Source organism: Stegostoma tigrinum, chromosome 4 (assembly GCF_030684315.1).
Source record: "Stegostoma tigrinum isolate sSteTig4 chromosome 4, sSteTig4.hap1, whole genome shotgun sequence".
NCBI classification, from domain to species: domain Eukaryota; kingdom Metazoa; phylum Chordata; class Chondrichthyes; order Orectolobiformes; family Stegostomatidae; genus Stegostoma; species Stegostoma tigrinum.
The window spans coordinates 108922551-108943674 of NC_081357.1; positions in this window are offsets into that span (position 1 = coordinate 108922551).

A 21124-nucleotide genomic window follows, 5' to 3' on the forward strand; every position below is an offset into this window, starting at 1 on the left:
GTAATATTCCATGATTTAAAATTCCTAGAAAAGTAAGAGATAAAGTTTGACAGTGGAAAGGACCTTGATTTCAAAAGAGTGGGGTTAATATTAGATCACATAATTACAGCTTACTAGGGACAAGGGGTCAAATTTCAAAAAATGCTGACCAAAGTGTTGATTTATTTTTTTAAAATTGTCATGAGGGGAAGGAGAGGAGGCAACACAGACACTTTGTTTTCTGTGGTAGTGGTGTTTGAATAGCTTTCTCAGTGATGAATATTTGTGATTTTTTTCAGCACAAAGTTTATACAAAAATCAGCTACAGAGACATTGAAACAAATGCCTCTTCAGTCCTTAAGGTCTTCATACTCGGTTTATCCTTCAATTCCAGCATGATTGTGACTGTCTATTTGATGGAACTCTATGTCTAATCTCTCTCTCTCTCTCTCTCTCGATATATATATATTGCAGGAACATCAGCTTGTCATAATTAGGAAATGCTCAAATGATCAGACACCATTTGCCTTGTTCATCTCTAGATTATTTACTATTTCTTTTCATCTAATTTCAGACTGTCAATTTTGTCTTTCTGTGGTGGATTTTAGATTACACCTGCTGATCGGATCTTTATTAAATATTTCATGTTACCATTCTGGGGACAGTAGTTATCTGATGTTTCCACATGATCTACATGTAAATTGAGAGTGTCTAGATTACTCCACAATCAGACTGAAGCTCAACATTGACATTGTCATTACTGTTTGCCCTCCTTGTCACAACTAACTTTTGAAATAGTTTTTCTATTATTCTCTGCTTTAGACATTAACGTAAACTCATTACCTCCTATGAGGTGTTGTTATCTATTTTTGCTATGCAACACTTGATGGCAAAATTTGTTTTTTGAAGATACTTATTAGATGTCTGGCTGAATCCGACATTCTGATTAGTAGTGAACTGATTAACCATGATTTGTAATCAGCTGGGGTTTCTGTCGGCTGAGTTTTGAAACAGGTTGGATATTCTAGGGTAGTAGGAACTGCTGGAGAATCTGAGATAACATGGTGTAGGCTGACATTTTGGGCTGAGACGCTTTTTCTGAAGAAATTTTCCGAAGAAAGGCCTAGGCCCAAAACGTCAGCTTTCCTGCTCCTCTGATGCTGGTTGGCCTGCTGTGTTCATCCAGCTCTACACCTGTTATCTCTTGCTTATTCTTGGCATCCTTTTATGCCTAATTGGATGAACAATTTCATTATTACTGAGCTGCTTCACCCAAGACCATGGAACTTTAGCTCTTTTATCATATTTTTAGATTTCATAAGATCTTCTGAGTTCAGGTCTCGAAATAATCTGTTTCCATTTTGCCTCCCTCCCCTATAAACAGACATTATTTTGGAAGTCAAAACAATTATTTCAGGAATCAGTGACTCCACCTGTTCCAAGACATGCCTCCAAGGACTTAATGATTGTAACAAAGGGATCAAGATACAACTGTATTTAGATGGTGTGTCTCCTCAAGAGGTTACAAACTTGTGAAGAGCAAATTCTATTATTATGCAGAAAAATACAACCCTCAATGTGCATGAATGCAAATTGCCATAAACAACAAATGAAAGGAAGGATAGAGTAACAACAGGTGCTTGAGGAAGGACTATTGGTAAGGACAAAGAGAAAATTTCCTGCTGTTATTTAATTAGTGCCAGGTGAACCTAGGCAGCAAGTTGAAACATTAATAAATCTTGTTACTGATTTTCTAGTGGTATGATTCTAAGGATTTTATTTTGTGTATGAATCACCTTTGTGTCTTCCCTTTATCAATGAAGATTTGCAATTTCTTTTCTATGACATTCCTGTTGACATCTTCTTCAACTGCTACATGACTAACAACATGTACTGTGACCCTTACATTTGTCTTTTCTTATAGCAACAGTTTCCTCATTTATTTACTGACCATTCTCTAGACTTCCTCCAGCCTCCTGCTGACTGAGGAATTGCAATTATTCAAATGTTGATAATCAAATCTTGAAGAGAAACCTTGCCAAATTCCATGTTGTATGAATCCTTCTGAAACCATTTCAGTCAAAAGATTGTAGAAATTTAAATGTTTTGTGTTAATGCCTCTATTTACTAAGTATCTAACAAATTATTGCCACTTAGATCATTGCTTCACGAAATGTTGAGAGGCTGGATTGCTTCAAACCTCTTTGTATACTCAATTTAATTCTCCTTCTCCAATGGTCACCTGCATTGATAGACAATAATATGACACATTGAATTTTTTTCATGAATAAATAAGATTTTGTAGTTATTCCATTTTCTAACTACTTCAATTCTGAAAGAAATGCAGAAATCTTTGCATCCTCATAGTTTCTGGATATTTTTGTGTGTTCTTTCAGCTGCTGTTGCAAGTACAATCTCCTAATCTGTTGGTTTTTTTTAGCTAAGCAAGATCTGTTGTAAAATTTGAAGAAAATAGGCATACAGGTAAAAATGAGATATACAGGCTTAACTATAAGCATTGCTGTTTTCCGTTTAATCAAGATTTCATCTCCCATGAATTTTTTGCAAAGTTATCTTGGAGTAGCCTAATTATGGCCATGGCTATTCCAATGTGGACATGACTGATGAAAGACAAAATTGACCCACCTCAAGAAGTTGTGCTGTATTCATTCTGAGTTAACCAATCATGCGTACAGTCTAGATGTAGGCTGTCAACAATACTGTTGATTCCCTCCAAACATTAGCAATGGGTGTTTTCCAAATCCGGGGAATAAGGATAATAAACTCCTGTGACTTTAAATGTGCATTTGTTACTTTGTACTTGTACTTTCTTTTATGTGTCCTTCTCTGTAGGTGACCCTTGAACACTGCAGAAAGCAAGGTCAGACAAAAATTAATAATGTTATTTTTCATACTACTGGTAATGTACAGAAGTATACATAATGCATTTAGTCACTCAATAGAATGCCTATTAGCTTCACCTAATACAAAATAGAGAAAAAAAACACTATGTTAGACCTTTATCAATGGATCATCCTATGTGAAATAAATGAAATAGTGACTATTCATGTTTCTGCTTCAACAATCTATTTCTGTGAAAGCCCTTGCAATTTCCCCTTCCAAAGAACTGACCAACCTCAGAGCCTTGTTATTTCAGAAAGCCTCACATGGTGTTTCCTTTCAATTTGTTCAGTTCAGAGGCAAGCAGGGACGAACAATTTTCCAACATAATGTGCATGAGATGTTTTTGTCAAGCCATAAATTTCAGAAAATATTAAACTCTGAGGAAAATAACTTTGATTGAGAATCATTGCCATTTTTCATCGAGGCACTTTATTAAAATATTCACATTATAATTGCCTATGCAATAGAATACATAGGATTAACGCCTAGTTTGGGTTTCAATTAAAATTGAATTAAGGGTTATCTATTTTTGGTTTTTCTTTTTTCATTGTGTCTGTGTGTGTCGAAGATTTTGGTTTCAGGACCCATCTGAGAGGCAAAAGAAGGCTGAACCTGGAGACCAAGATAACAAAGTGTGGAGCTGGATGAACACAGCAGACCAAGCAGCGTCTCAGGAGCACAAAAACTGACGTTTCGGGCCTAGACCCTTCATCAAAGAGGGGGATGGGGAGAGGGTTCTGGAACAAATAGGGAGAGGGGGAGGCGGACCAAAGATGGAGAGAAAAGAAGATAGGTGGAGAGGAGAGTATAAGTGGGGAGGTAGGGAGACAATAGGTCAGCCCAGGGAAGACGGACAGGTCAAGGAGGTGGGAAGAGGTTAGTAGGTAGGAAATGGAGGTGTGGCTTGGGGTGGGAGGAAGGGATGGGTGAGAGGAAGAACAGGTTAGGGAGGCAGAGACAGGTTGGACTGGTTTTGGGATGCAGTGGGGGTAGAGCATGAGCTGGGCTGGTCGTGTGATGCAATTGGGGGGAGGGGGCGAACCAGGCTGGTTGTGGGATGCGGTGGGGGAAGGGGAGATTTTGAAGCTGGTGAAGTCCACATTGATACCATTGGGCTGCAGGGTTCCCAAGCGGAATATGAGTCTGGGATGTGCGGGAGTGGAATGCCTCATCCTGGGAGCAAATGCGGCGGAGGCGGAGAAATTGGGAATAGGGGATGGAATTTTTGCAGGAGTTGCAACCTCTTAGGCAACCTCTTAGGCAACCAGCTAGTTACTGATGTCCATTTCAAGCCTACCGACTCCCACAGCTACCTAGAATACACCTCCTCCCACCCACCCTCCTGCAAAAATTCCATCCCCTATTCCCAATTTCTCCTGTTCTTCCTCTCACCCATCCCTTCCTCCCATCTCAAGCCGCACCTCCATTTCCTACCTACTAACCTCTTCCCACCTCCTTGACCTGTCCGTCTTCCCTGGGCTGACCTATTGTCTCCCTACCTCCCCACTTATACTCTCCTCTCCACCTATCTTCTTTTATCTCCATCTTCGGTCCGCCTCCCCCTCTCTCCCTATTTATTCCAGAATCCTCTCCCCATCCCCCTCTCTGATGAAGGGTCTAGGCCTGAAACGTCAGCTTTTGTGCTCCTGAGATGCTGCTTGGCCTGCTGTGTTCATCCAGCTCCACACTTTGTTATCTTGGATTCTCCAGCATCTGCAGCTCCCATTATCTCTAAATCTGGAGACCGTTAGCAACAGACCTGCTATATTTAACCAAATAACTTCATTCACTGTGTTTAGAGAGAGAACAAAGAAGTGCTATATTTATTAAAAATAAACTGGCTGGAAACCAAGGAACTCTTTAAGAAGAGGGGAGATTCAGTTGTAGAATAGAATTCAAGGAAAGTACTTACCTCTATCTGGTAGGTACTGTCACGTGACTGAAGGGTCTGTCTCTGTGCTATATGACTCTCAGTGACATATACACAACACAGTTTGTATTGGCAGGAATATACCATTGGCCTACCCTGTAATTTTAAAAGCCTATTGGAGTGAAAACCACAGTAAAAGAATGAAACTGCAGTAACACTGTTGAATTAAGTTTGAGTTTTTGTTGTTCAGTCATACAGAATGCTGGTGAGACTACAGCTAGAATATTATGTATCCAATTGGTCATCTTATCTGTAGAAGGGAGTCAATGTACAGGAAGAAGTTCAGAAAGGATTTACTCGACCAATGCTGGGAATGGGTGGGTTGTCTTGAGAGTAAAGGTTGGACATGTCAGGCTTGTATCTGCTGAGATTCAGAAAACAAAGAAGCAGCTTGATTTAAACATATAAAATCCTGCATGGCCTTGACAAGGTCAATATAGAGAGGTTGTTTCTTCTACAGGAGAATCTACAACTCAAGGTTAATGTTTGAAAAGCAGAGCTATATGCTTAAAACAGAGTTGTGCAAATTTTGTTTTCCCAGTCTTTGACTCTTCGGAACTCTTTCCCAGAAAAGGTGGCAGAAGCAGAGTCCTTGAATATTTTTTAAGCAAAAACTGGATACATGCTTCTTAAGCAATGGGTTGAAAGATTACCAGTGATGGAGAAATTTGCATTTGAGGTGAGAATCAGATCAGCCATGATCTTAATGAATAGACAATCAGGTTTATGGAACTAAATGTACAATGTGTGCCCAATTCAGAGTAGCAATAAAGCTGATTATTTGAAATTTATGTTATGCTTAAAGTAAAGCTCAATTTTCCACATTAAGAAAGATGTGATCATTGAGAAAATGCTGATTTTGAGACAATAGCACATATATTTGTCTACAAAGATGCTGATAAACTGTGTTAACTTCAGTCTGATACCTTGAAGTTTCATCTGAATTCTTTAAATTAATACCCACAGCTTTGGACTATGTGGATTCAGGAAGCTCAGTCATAAATGGTCTACTCCTGCTCTTGATTCATACATTCATATGTGAAATCATTATTTTACTTGTTCAGTGTACATATTTAGTCACTGCTACAACTTGATAAAATGATGGAGAACTTCAGGATACAGGTGGCAATAATTTATATCTTGTGGATGTAGACTGAGAAACAGTTTTCTCTTGAGGTGTAAAACTCGCTCTAATATGTGGCAAGAACTCCAATCTACAAGATATTACAGCATACATATTACAATTCCGACACTTCTCTGTCCAGGTGTTTTACATTTTTCCCACAGTTTTCACAGGCATTCTGTGTATTTTACCTCAGGCAGCCACAATTCTACTACTCGTGCAGCTTCTATCCCACCAGCCTTGACACTGTGTACAACTTCTTTGGTATCCATTCTTTCATGGTTACCATTTGTGTTGCCATTATTGTTAGGAAAAATACATTCATCCCTTTACATGGGCTAACATTAATTGAGAACAATTTAGAATATTGAGTGATGTAAAGTATTTACTAGTTTTATTTTGGAGATGACTCATTTTAACTTGATCCATGAGAAATCAAAAAGGCCTAGGCACAATCAGTCTGTGTTTGTGTCAAAAAACTGTTATTTACCTTGTCCATGCAGTGATGTAGTCCACTTTGAGTTTGTGGGTGGACAAATTGTCTCACCCTGGGTGCATTTTGGGCCCATTTGTGCAGTCAAGTCTGCCAGTTGGTGCTGTTTATCCATCTATTTCTTCCTAAAGTGATTATTTATTATTTTCACGTTCAAGCTTTTTAATGCTGCAATATCTTAATGCTGTTTTACTTTCTTTTTCAAGTCAACTGTTACGTCTTTGATATAACATTGCTTTTTGGTTTTTCTTCCATGCAACAACAGCTTTTAAGCTGTGTTGTAGAGCTGTTTTGTAGCTATCTACCTGTACTGAGTATTGCGATTGTGCCCATAAGTTTTGCAATTTAAACTGAAGGCTTCTCAAATTCTGTGGGAAAAGGTGGATGCTGTCTGCTTTTTTGGGACCAAGTAGATGATTGCCCACCTTTCAGGGCCCAATCCTAATACCCTTCCTTTGCTTATAACATTCTCAAATAAAGGTCCTGCAGACTTAATAAATTCTTTCCTCCGGAACCACAGTTTTTATTTTTGGTTCTTTCTCTTTAATCACATCCTCAATAATTGTCTTTCTATTAGTCCCCCTGCAGTATAGCAACAACAGAACGGGAACAGATCATGACAAACAAAACTCTGCTGACAGATTTTCCTTTCACCCTGTTTTGACATTGTTGTATGTTTATATTCACAGATCTTCAATACTAAACAACCAATTTGAAGTTCTGACAAATTTCAGATTTGTGAATGTAGACATAATAATCGTCAGGCTTCTTGATGCCATTGTCGACAGCTTTCTGTACAGACTTGTGGATTAAGCCACGCTGAATCGACCTTCACAAATTTCTCTGGAACTGGAAGTTCAAAGAGACTTGGAATAACTGGGAATCTGCCAAGCAACAGTATTCATTTCTCATCATCAATGTTCATACATGCCAACAAGTCATACTCCCCATTCTTCAATGAAGCACTTTAAATGTGGTTCGTACTCATCAGATACATCCAGGAAGTTTCGAGAGATTTAGCGATTCATTTTGTTAACTCACCGTTGCTATTGCTTATACATTAATCCCAGATACAGTAGCTCCTGTGTGACCTCATGCTATCGAAAATCACCACAGAAAATCATGACTTGTGTTATGGGGAAACAGCTATGGAAAATCATTATATTGTACAGTAGAAAGTTTGCATTATCCAAACATCATTCACTATTCATCATTTGTGTTACAGCCAATTCATGATAACAAAACACACGTTATAGCAGAAATACCTGTAAGTGGAAGCAAATTTCACGAATTAAACTCAACGCAGGCAATCACATTTTATGCTGATGCATTTCAGGAGCTACCTATCACTGGAACAGATTGATGACTAACAGCATGTATTAACAGATATTGCCCCAAACAAATGTTGGTGGGGGGGGGGCCTTGTGCCTGTCACTTATAATGTATGGACAGACATGTATTTGGCTGTGTATTGTCTGTCAGTGGTTTCACTTCAGGTTCTGAAGAGCAAGAAAGATGCATTTTTACCCAGAATGAGAAGCCTTTGAGCATACTTGTGAATGTAATGAGGCTTGGTGTCACATTCTGTAACGCTGACAATTATATACAGCTGAGACCATAGACCTGAAATATGGTATTTTATGAAAGTACATGAGCTGTCACATCCAAATTGTAAAGTTGACGCTGATGATTTGACAGCCGAAAGGACATAATGATTTGTTTCAACAGAGAAAATAACTCTTCCACACTTGCGATCTCCTGGAATTAACACTGCAAATGACAAGTATTAACTGTGTGCTTTGTGCCTTTGGCAGCAGCCCCACTCAGAGTCTGAAAGTACTTCTTTCTTGGTCAGTAACTTCATTGCTGTGAAAGGCCCCTTATTAAACTGGGCACATCATGCTGGAGATAGGAAGACATGACTTAGAATTTTGTCTAAGCAGATTTCACTGAGAGATAAGATCCATTTATGAAGCTTTCCTTTCATACTTGCAGTGAAATTGGAAGCATGCATTGTATATTTTTACAATTTGTGATATAAATAATGAACACAAGAATTGTCCCTGAACAATATTAAAAGTGACACGACACCAAGTTATAGTTGAACAGGTTTATTGAGAATCACAAGCTTTCAGAGTGTAGACCCTTCGTCAGGTGAAGTGAGAGAGAAGCACACAGACACAAAATTTGTGGACAGATAGATGAAAAGACATACACATGGTGTGAGTGGAGTGTCAAGTAGTGAGTTTCTGTAAGTAATCCAAAGTTTTAGACAGTGTGAGTAAAGTATCAACTACTGAATAACAAGTGAAGGAATGACCTAAAATCCCATTAAATGAAGCAAAGAGATCATTATAAATAAAAAATAAGGTGGTGTTGGAGATAAACCAAATGACTGGAATAACATGATAGGCACAAGAGTCACATGCCAAGGGTCTAACCAAAGTAATAATAAAACTGTACAAACTAATTAAGGTAGAGAGATCATAACAATTTATCCAGGTGATAGCGACAAACAGGACAGTAAGGAAAATTTTACAGAACAGTGTGGTGGGATCACATGTAGCGTGACATGAATCTAAGATCATGGCTGAGGCCATCTTCATAGATACGGAACTTGGCTGTCAGTTTCTGCTCAGCCATTCTGCATTGTTGTTTATCTCAAAGGCTGCCCTGGAGGATGTTCACCCAAAGATTGGAGGATGAATGCCCTTTACCGTTGAAGTGTTTCCTGACTGGGAGGGAGCATTCCTGACTGGCGATTGTTGTGTGGTACCCATTCATCTGTTGTCGTAAGTTCTGCATTCTTTTACCAATGTACCATGCCTCGGGGCATCCTTGCCTGCAGCATATGACATGGACAACATTGACCAAGTCATGTATGTATCTACTGTGTACGTGGTGGGTGGAGTTCGCACATGTGATGGTAATATCCATGCCCATGATCTGATATGATCTGCAGAGGTTGCGTGGTGTTGTGGCTGATGTTCTCCTGCAGGCCAGGTAGTTTGCTGTGAACAATATTGCCACATATAGTAACCAGAAGTATTCTCAACTCCCAGTTGTTTTGTAACCCCTGTTTAGTTGGGATGTCTGTCGTGACTGTGTCTCACATGGGGATAATTTATATTTAGTTTGCTTTTCTTAAATAACCCAGCTGAAAATAAAGCACTGCAAGCAAGCATTTCTTTATGGCCTTTCCAGCTGATCAACTTAACGAATGCAGCTGCTTCTATGAGTAAACATCCTGCATGCATGGTATTCCAATGGTTTGGGATTAATTACTGCTTGAAATTTACTGTTAACTCTTGCTGATATGTATGCCATTTCACCAAAATATGTCCTTTGTCAATTAGAGTAATACCCATCACAAATTTAGTCAGACATTCCTGAGTACAATGTGTACCCATTCAGAGTGGCAGTTAAGCTGATTATTTGAAATCTGTGTCATGTTTAAAATAATGCTTAATTTTCCACATTGAGAAAGATGCGATCATTGAGAAAATGCTGATTTTGAGACAATAGCATATATATGTGTTTACAAAGATGCTGATAAACTGTGTGAACATCAGTCTGATACCTTGAAGTTTCATCTGAATTCTTTAAATTCATAGCCCACAGCTTTGGACTATGTGGATTCAGGAAGCTCATTCATTAAATAAGTTGGAGACAGAGAGCGATAGATTTCTAGGGCAGAATCTTTAAGCATTCTCCCTCAATGGTGAGATTGGTAGCAGAATCGGGGAGAAGTCCACTGAGACCCACCTCAGCATTGGAGTAATTTGTTGTATCTTTGTTGAGTCTCATGATGGCAATCTCAATATGCAGCAGGGCAATGCCAATTAAGGGGATTATTATTTAGTAAACATCGTATTATAACTACAGTCTGCCTCCATATTACTCAGTCTCCTACCACTCCAAATTCCAAATTAGACATTGAGAATCTGTGTAAATCAGAGCGGGGACCTGGCAACTTCATCCTCTAACTTGTTCAGCACTAAATGGCATCTCAGAGGATGGGCACCAGCCACATGCATCCCATGTCCTTGTCTGACATTTACCATCCCAATGACTATCCCAGCAGTCCTCTGATTCAGTTGCAGGTTGCTTAGGAAGAACAGACTAGCACTGCAGCAACTATTGAAATACTTCTGCAAGGACTCGTTGCGCACAGGGAGAGGTACCCAACTGGCAGACTGCAAACTGTATCTCAAAGTTGCTCATTTGCTCTCTTAGTTCACTGTTGGGAATATGCTGGCTTCAAGGTGGGGGAGAGAAACAGTGTTTGGCCACACCTGCCATGGTCAAATCATATACCAGGGTCTTGTGAGAGCAAATAGTTGGGTGTGCAGTCTTCAACCACCTCATGTTTGGGTTTTGTGGGGACCTTAAGGGCCTATGGGAAAATGATGTGCAGTGAATGACACTGACAGTACGGTTTCAAAGAATCCCTACAGTGTGGAAACAGGCCCTTCAGCCCAACAAGTCCACACCAACCCTCAGAGCATCCCACCCCGACCTATTCTCCGAATCCACACATCCCTGAACATTATGGGCAATTTAGCATGGCCAATCCACCTAGCCTGCACACCTTTGGACAGTGGGAGGGCACTAGAGCACCCGAAGGAAACCCATGCAGACACGGGGAGAATGTGCAAACGCCGTGCAGACAGCCGCCTAAGGCTGGAATCGAATCCGGATCCCTGGCGCTGTGAGGCTACAGTGCTAACCACTGAGCCACCGTGCCATCCGAGTTATGGTGTTTGGTCATTGTGAGAGTTGCGGTGAAATGAAGAAGGGTACTTACTCAGTCGAACAATGCCAAAGAAGGATGTCCTGGAAAATCTTGCACCTCTCACCTTAAACCTATACCCTCTATTTTTGTACTCCCCTCGCCTGAAAGACATTGGGTATTAACCTTATCAATGCCCCTCTTGACTTTACAAACCTCTGTAAGGTTGCCCCCATGGAAGACAGCCCAGTCCATTCAGCTTCTCAATATAACTCACACCTTCAGTCTTGGCAACATTTTTGTCAATCTTTTCTGCACACTTTCCAGCTTGACAACAAAATCAGAAATTGCTGGAACACTCAGCAGGTCTGGAAGAATCTGCGGAGAAAAAAACCAATTCACCCTCCATCAGTTTAACAACATCCTTCCTATAGTAGTGTGATGAAAATTGTATGCGGTATTCCAAAAGTGGCCTCACAAATGTCTTGAGTAGCTGCAGCATGATGTCCCAACTCCTACCATAATCAATTGTGACAGCCAGGAGCTTTTCCTTTTAGGGGCTAGGGGACTAATGTTGGGCACCTCTCCACTTGCCTGACACCTCTCTGTCCAATTGCATGCTGTCTTCTTCTGTAATGACAGAAAGGGAGAGATTGAGTGAGCTGTTACGGGTAGGGGTAAGGTGGTTTCTGAGTCAGTGAGTAGTCAGCACAGAGGCATGTGGGGCTTGTGATGTGGGTGGTTAGAGTGAAGCAGGATTAAATGGTTGCAGGGAGTGATTGTAGCAAACAGTGAGATTGCCACAACGTGAAGCTTGGTGGGAGATAGGTGCAGTGGTAAAGATAAAATAAAGGGAGGTAGCAGAGACAAATGTTTGGTGAAGCAGAGTAGGTCATTGACCTTGGTACTGTACTGTTGGGCAGTCCTCAGCATGGATGACACCAGACTGACGTGGGTCGCAATCAGAGACCAGGTAGCTTGCATTTGTTGTCAAAGTCTCCAAAGTGGGTTGAAGGTGCCACTTCTTTGCAGTGCCCTGTCCACTAGGCCCTCCAGGGCCCTGTTGGTGAATTGTAGTGGCACCTTATACTTCTCTGACAGTGAGCTAGACAAGTTCAGAATACCAGTACACCTCTGTGAACATAGCAGACTTTTAAAGATGACTGAGGCAACAGGACTGCTGGTCTTTTGATGGATATCTGTTGAGTTGCAAATTGTTCTAGGAATGGCACATAGTACGAGACGCCTAGAATCGAATATGAGGAATGATTAATTAATGAGGCAAGCTTGATAATATATGATTAGACATCTTGCTAGACCTCAAGGTCAAAAACCCTGAAAGTCAACACAACACTCTCTTTGCCAGAAAATGTAAGACTGAGCACCTGTGACACCAGGGCATGTGTGGATAGTGCAGGAGTAAAGCACAATGGCAGATGACCAGGTATAATCTAGAATGGCATTTCAAAAATGAGTCTGATCAGATTCAAAACACTAACTTTGTTTCTCTGTCCACAGATGCTGACAGACCCGCTATGTTTCTCCAGCATTTTCTGTTTTTAATATTATATAGGGTGGGCGAACAGGCTCAATGGGCTGATTGGCCTACTCGTGTACTCTGAAGTGGTTCACTTCATTACTGGCTAAGAAAATGAATATTAATAGTTGAAGATGAAGTTTGTTGTCAGAATTATTCATCAGACTGTGCAAATGCAGTAAGGATTGAAGGATTTTAATCAAAATGTAAGTGGAAGAACTAAATTTTTTGGGATCTTGTGCAGTAATATTTCCATCTAGGATGGTTTCTCAGGTTACAATACAGTTAGAACTTTTGTCGGAACACTAGGATCAATAATCTACAAAATATTCATCACGGCCAACTTAACTCTGTATTAAACAGCCACCTACATCTCTCACATAAAGCTTGTACCTTGGCTAACATGTTCCCTGTATTAACATTTCAATTCCTAACTTCCTAACAGGATGTTCACAGATTCCCTCACTTCTCATGTGTATGCAGAGCTGGCTCTCAAGATATGACAGGATTTATTTACATGTGTGCACACATGAACCACACTCCACAGACAACCCTGATCTCCATTCTACCCTCTTCCTCCAACTCATCAAAACCCGCACATACACCAATAACAGATTTTGTCCCTTAGGGAATCAAACTAGGAACTAGCAGGAAAGAGATTGATCAGTCATGACCAAATGATGGACTGGCTCAATGGGCTGTGATCTACTCCTGCTCCTATCTCTTGTCTGTTAGGTAAATTTCAAATGATTGCTGCCTGTTTCTTGACAGACTGTAGCTGTGAGCTCAGCCGCTTACTATGCTGCCAAATTCCATATAGCCATATCCAGCAGCATTGATGAGAATAATTTGTGACTACTGGTTTCATGCTGACTGCTCCTCTGAAAGATTCAGTGACTCAGACGGAGCAAATGGATGGCTTTGTAGATCACCACCAGAATCTAATTCCTGGCAGGCAGATCAGAGCCCTTTCAAACTTGGCGTGGGTATAGATGGCAGCTTAGGGCAGCAGGAGATTGACTGAGAGTCAAAGGGGTCAAAATGAAACCAGAAGCAAACAAGTGCATCTGAGTGGAACCATAAAACTATTTCGATGTATTGAAGATCAATGCAATTTTCTTCTAGACAAGATTAAATCTCTAATAAATCAATATATTCATTGCAGAAACTTTACTGTATTTGAGCCTGAAGGATAATTGGAACATACTGGATATAAAATTAATGCATCTGTTGCTGCCATTCTGCTAAAGTGGTGCAGAATTGAACACATCTGTTCTTTACTAACTCTACGACCATCTTATTGAACATTTATGTATGCACACAACATTTGCATTAACAGCAAGGGAAAGCTAAAGGCAGATGCCAGATGGCAAAATTGTAACTGTTTAAACTCTGAACAGTCAAGTTAATTCAGGACTGTTGCTAAAAATAGTGTCAAAAAACAGAATTTGATTTCTTACTGATAAGGAGTTCATATCCCATGGTATACTTCAACAGCTGCAACTCATTGGTACTTTAATCTTTACTTTGAAATTTGTGAATTTTGCTACTGAATGTTTCAGCAAATGCGCAAATTGCTTGTAAGGTTTACAGTAATTCAGTGTAACAGCAGTCCCAAGACCACATTTCATTGAGGCTGAAAAAGAATCAACAAATATAAATAAGGTGAAAGCAGAATTTTTCTTTACAATAAGAACCTACTCAAAAATGCACTACCTGAACCAAAGAAAATGTAAAACAAAAACATTATAAAAGTTGCATATTTCTAAATGATAAATTTTGTTGTATTATATTTGGTATGGTATTTTCTAGCATGACCATTCTATTAATAAATTTGCATTCTTTGCTGTGCATTCTTGCATTTCTGCTTTTGAATCTGCATTAAAATATATGGGAACACCAGATAATTTCATCCTGGAAAGCTCACAAATCGCCCCTGAACACACAATCACAAGAGCAAAACTTTCAAGTACAGGCCCCATGCATTTTGATTGAAGGAACAGTGAGTGCAAGAGATAGAATCTTGAAGATTAAACAAAGAACTGTGGATCCTGGAGGATCTGTGGATTCTGAAACAGAAATTAAAATTCCTGGTGAAACTCAGCAGGTCCTCCTGTACCTGTGGAAATAAAGAAGAGCGATCAATTTGAAAATTCAGAAGAATTCTGATCTGACAAAGCATCACTGGACTGGAAACATTGACAGTGCTTTCTTCCCACATATGCTGCTTGACTGGCTGAGTTTCACCAACAACTTGTTTTTGTTTTAGAATCTGCAAGGATCTGCTCCTCCAATCACATGTTCTGTTTTTCCCATGTTGCTGCTCCAGCTACTCCAATCATAGACCCTCTTTTGTGTTCCCTCTCATGCACGTAGTTGCATATCTATTTGTGTGTTAATGGGTTGTCTTTCTTGAAATTATGCCCTCTAGTCCAAGACTGACCCACAGGGGAAATATCTACATCTACCCTTAGAATCTTATATGTTTTAATAAAGCCGCAACTCATTCTCCTGAACTCCAATGACAATAGGACGAACTTACTTAATTTGTCCTCTGAAGAAAATCTCTTCATACTCAGGATCCAACTTATGAACCTTCTCTGGAGTGCCTCCAATTTCACTAAAGCCTTCCTTAGATTAGGGTCCTAAAACTGATTACTATTCTAACAGTGATCTATCCAGTGCCTTGTATAGCAAGACCCGTCTCATTTTTGCACTCCATTTCTTTTAAAAAAAACCCAAAAGACCAAATGCCTTCAGTATTACCCACTGAATTTGTATGCTAGCCTTTTGTGATTCCTTAGGTTCTGCTTTCTCAAGTTGTAGCTTTCTCAAGTCATTTCCTATTTAAATAATATTCAGCATCTCTGATTTTCCTTTCAAAGTACATAATCTCACATTTTCCCACATTAAATTCCATCAGCCAATGTTTAATGCACTCACTTAACCTATCTATGTCCCTCTGTAGACTCTGAGTCATCCTCATCACTTGCCTTCTGACTTATTTTGAGTCATCGACAGCCATCAGTTATTAACCTGTATTAAAAAGAATTGCAGCCTGAACACTAATCTCTATGGCACTCCACTAGTTACAAGTATCCATTCTGAAAATGCTCTGTTTATTCCAACACTTTCTTCTATTGTTTAGCCAAACCCTTATCCAAACCATTTCTACTCCCCCTCCCATTCTTTAGATGACATGTCCATCATGGGCCTCCTGCTGTGCCACAATGATGCCACCCGAAGGTTGCAGGAACAGCAACTCATATTCCGCTTGGGAACCCTGCAGCCCAATGGTATCAATGTGGACTTCACCAGCTTCAAAATCTCCCCTTCCCCCACCGCATCCCAAAACCAGCCCAGTTCGTCCCCTCCCCCCACTGCACCACATAACCAGCCCAGCTCTTCCCCTCCACCCACTGCATCCCAAAACCAGTCCAATCTGTCTCTGCCTCCCTAACATGTTCTTCCTCTCACCCATCCCTTCCTCCCATCCCAAGCCGCACCTCCATCTCCTACTTACTAATCTCATCCCACCTCCTTGACCTGTCCGTCTTCCCTGGACTGACCTATCCCCTCCCTACCTCCCCACCTATACTCTGCTCTCCACCTATCTTCTTTTCTGTCCATCTTCAGTCCACCTCCCCCTCTCTCCCTATTTATTCCAGAACCCTCACTCCATCCCCCTCTCTGATGAAGGGTCTAGGCCCGAAACGTCAGCTTTTGTGCTCCTGGGATGCTGCTTGGCCTGCTGTGTTCATCCAGGCTCACATTTTATTATCTTGGATTCTCCAGCATCTGCAGTTCCCATTATCACCATTACCCTTATCCATGCTAATGTGGCAACCAACCTGACCTCTTAGTAATTGGCTTCTGGAAATCCAAACACATTGCACTTTTCAATCCACCTCTACTTATATTGCTTATTACCTCCTCAAAGAACTGCAGTTAACCTGTCAGTTATGATTTCCTGTTCAGGAAGCCATGCTGAGTTTGCATGATTATTTTTGGTGTCTTTCTAAATGCTATTACCTCCTTCAAAATAAACTTCAACATATTCCCTGTAACAAATGTTAAGCTAACTGGCCTACAGTTACCTGTTTTTTTAATTCTCTATTCCTCGTTTGAATAAGGGTGTTAACAGTAAATTAGCTGATTTCCAGTTCTCTGGGGATTCTTCAGAATCTAAAGATTCTCGGAAGATTCCTGTGTGACATTCCCCTATGATTACGGTGACTTTCACCTCCATATCTGAGGTGACTGTTTATAACAGTATTTAGCATCAAAGTATAATAATTTTGAAGTCAAAACCTGAAGACTGTGCTTGATTTGGGCTTTTTCTTGACCAGTCCGTCTTAGAAACAAATGGGAACATCTTGTAATATTCAGGCATTGTTTAATAGAGTAGCTACATTGATGCATTTAGATTTTCTTTGTCCTGTTCAGATTGGGCAATGAATATTCACGTCTATTTTTAATTCCTCAAGATTTACCTTCTTCTTGTTATAACCAATAGCACACATCTCTGACTTTTTATTTCTTTATCTTTCATCCTTTTAAACCAATCAATATTCTTAGCCTTACTATCTTTTCACAAACAAAACATTTTTATCTGCTCCTAACCTTTCACAGCCTCCAGAAAACTGACATGGTGATCTCTCAAACACTTATTTTCTTTCATTAGTGCTAAACATACTATAAAACCCAACTGTGCTCCCATATTTGAAGAGGATTTTGTTGCTCCTCAGCTGAATGTTTAGAATCTTATGCGGTGAAATTGCTGAATGCTAATAGCACCATGTGGCCTCGTTTGAATCATCAGCTCATTTTACATTGCAGTCAATCTTCTGTTGAATTGCCACATGGGAAAATAAAATGTGATCGGCCCAAAAGAATTACTGAGTTCCTATAAGCCAATTTTGTGTCACTAGTGAAGATTATCTTTGCTTCCTTATTACCTGATAGAACATCCCTCCCCTGGCAGCCAACTATCAACATCTCTCCCTAGTGCAGTAGGATTCTGTATAAGATAATAAAATGTGAGGCTGGATGAACACAGCAGGCCAAGCAGCATCTCTGATGAAGGGTCTAGGCACGAAACGTCAGCTTTTGTGCTCCTGAGATGCCGCTGGGCCTGCTGTGTTCATCCAGCCTCACATTTTATTATCTTGGATTCTCCAGCATCTGCAGTTCCCATTATCAAGGGTTCCGTATACCTTTTTTTTGTTCACTCATGCTTTGTGCACGTCACTCACTGAGCCAGTATTTATTGTCCATCTCCATTTGGTCTTGGAAAGGAGAAGCCTTCTACCTTCTTGAACCTTCGCAGTGCACACGCTGTAGGTCGAAATACACTATCATTAGGTGAGGCATGAATTCCATCGTCCCAATGACGCTGAAGGAAGAGCTATATATTTCCAAGCTGTGATGGTAAGTGGCTTGGAGGAAAACTAGTAGGTGGTCATGTTCCCTTGTACCTGCTGCCCTTGTCCTTCTACATAATTGTGATCAAGTATTTGGAAGGTGTTATTTAAAAATCTTTCGTTAATTTCTACAGTACATCTTGTCCTATCTAAGCCTATCAATGCATCACTGAACATGAATATCAATGACTTAAGTTAACATCAAGTAATTTTCTCTTCACTGTGGTGAAATATTTAATCAGTGCTTTATAAAATCACAAAAGGCAACCAAATCTCTTTAAGAATCATAACAAAAAAATTTGCATATATATCCCAGATAAAGTTGGATCCATAAGGAGTATGAGTTTGGGGGATCCTGGTGTTGGGCTTGGGAGAGGGGATGTTGTCAGGTCTGGAGCTGTGTGGATGTTGGCAGGCAGTGGAGATATTGGGGACGGCTCAGGTGTGGTGTTGGAGGATCAGTGGAGCATTAAGGTTTGGAACTGTGGAGAGTTGGATGGGGAGTTAGGGTGCTGTTTGTCAGGGACTCAGTTTAGCAGTTAGCCAGGAGATGGAGCAGTCTTTAATCTATATGACATTTCCTGATTAATTATTAAGATAAGTAAATTGGAAACTTGCAGAGTCTCCAAACTAACCCACAAATTTGAACCTTTTCAGAGGGTTCCAGATACTGGATAATTGACCATGAGAAGTTTCAGTTTGTGGACAATTCTCATGTCGTGTGATCTTGATACACAGCTCCTGTTTATGCTTCTGCAATTGCTATCTCCTTTTCAGAAGATCTGGTTCACTATTTTCCCTGCAATATTTCTGCTTTTATGGATTCACATAGAAGCAAAGTGTATGCACCGTAGACAAGTATTTTCCAAACTAAATATCACCTAATTATTTAATCAAGTACATCATTCTAGATTGTTCAGTACCATTCTCATGAATCAAATTGTCAGTCATATAATGAAAAGTGGGGAAGGAATGTAAACAAAACAACTTATTTGACTATCCTATCCTAACAATGCTAAACCTAGGTGGTGACCTAGTATTATCAATGTTATCAGGATGGTGGGGAAAATATCATAACTACTACTGCAGTTCACGCTCTTCATCCATTACCTGCAGCAAAGTAGATTTTCATGATGTTGTGAAATAAATCTTGTCACTCTTGCATTTCAAATTACATTGTTGCAAAGGGCTTAAATTCCCAAACAAAAAGTGACGAGGGAAACCTGTTCTCTGTAATTGCCTGAAGAAATTCCTCATTTTATGTTCAAATCATGACTAAGAATGCATTTTTTAAAAGAATCCCAACAGTGTGGAAACAGAACATTTAGCCTATCGAGTCCACCTCAACCCTCTGAAAATCACCCAGCCAAGACCCCACCCCCCACCCCATCCATGTCACCCTACATTTCCAAGGCACCTACCTTGCACATCTCTGAACACGACAGACAATTTAGCATGGTCAATCCACCTAAACTGCACATCTTTGGACTGTGGGAGGAAACTGGAGCACCCAGGTCCCTGGTGTTGAGGTAGCAATGCTAACCATTCAGCCACACTGAGCCTCCTCTGTCACATTGCTTTACCTCTCCTCCACCGCTGCTCAACTGTCATCCTTTCTTTTCTCTTTTCACTGAAAATTTAGTTTTTAACAACTGTTGCAAATTTAGGTAGAGTGCTTGTGGATTGGGAGACAGGAAATTAGAATTTGATGTTTGTTAAATGCCAAGGTGGGGAAAACATTGCGTAGTCACTTTTAAAGATGATGTGCATTTTCTATGCTTACATATATAAAATGGATGTCTGTGAGCAGCAGTTGGAAGGTTTGCAAGTATATAGACAGCACCCATATTGAAACATTTGTATTGAAAGGCCATAGAGTTAGCAAGACAAGCAACAGTTTTATTTTGTTCCCAAAACAAGTTTTGAATTTAACCAACCAATTTTAATGAAGCACTGGTTCAAATTGATTGGTTAAACAATTAAATTTAAATCTGATGGTTTCGACTACATAGGACCAGTCATATTGTAAGAAACTGATATGGCATCAAGAGTATAAAAGAAGGGGGCAGTTGGACAAAGGGGAGAGCTAACAGAGTTAAAAGCCCTCAGCTCACAAAAGAGAATTGTTGGCTGTCACAGTCTTCTCTAACTCTTAGAGGAAACACCACCTAAAAAGCAAAAGCACCAACGGCGCAACTAGTTAATATTCCTGACAACAGAATTGATGGAGAAGGTATAGAACGTTCTGGAAGACATGTAACCTGGCTCTAATTTTGAGAGCCTATGTTTTCTTTATTTCTTATAAATTGGACATGCACTTATTGGAAGAACATACCATTAGAATCTCGTTTTATTCAGGAGTGTTTAATAGTTGGAAGGGGTTTATTCAATTTGTTAATAGTTTAGTTAATTTGTTCAGAGTAAGATAAATAAATTGTTACTTGTTGATTGTAAAGTGAGTGTCAGGGGTTTGTTTTATTTAACGACTAGAAGTTGCTGAAGAGCAGGTTACACTATTTTTCTTCCCCCTTTTTACAGATTATAAAGTGGAGTGTTCCTCTTTTGAGTGTTTCAATGTTATTCTCAGAGGGTGGGGGCAGGGGTCAACCGCTGCTCATAACAGACTGGGGGCTCATGTCTATGATTTGAATGGATTTCAGTGCATCTGAATGGATTTAACCAGGATTGGGCAGATCTGAACAGATTTGGACAGATTTATCTCTAAGACATTACCACCATGCCACCCTTCCGTTCTCAATGATTAGGGATTGGCAACAATAAGCTCGGCTTGTCAGTAATGCTCACAGTATGATGAAAGAATTGAAAATATTCCACTGGAATTAATTAACTATCAAGAGCTGAAGATTAGCCACTGCTAACATAAATGTCAACTTAATTTTTTTTGACAATGTATTAATTAGTTTCGGAACTTTCATCTTCACTTCATCTCCTAGATTGACGTGAGATGGCAGTGCTTTTGAATAATTTAAGCTTACTGCAGAT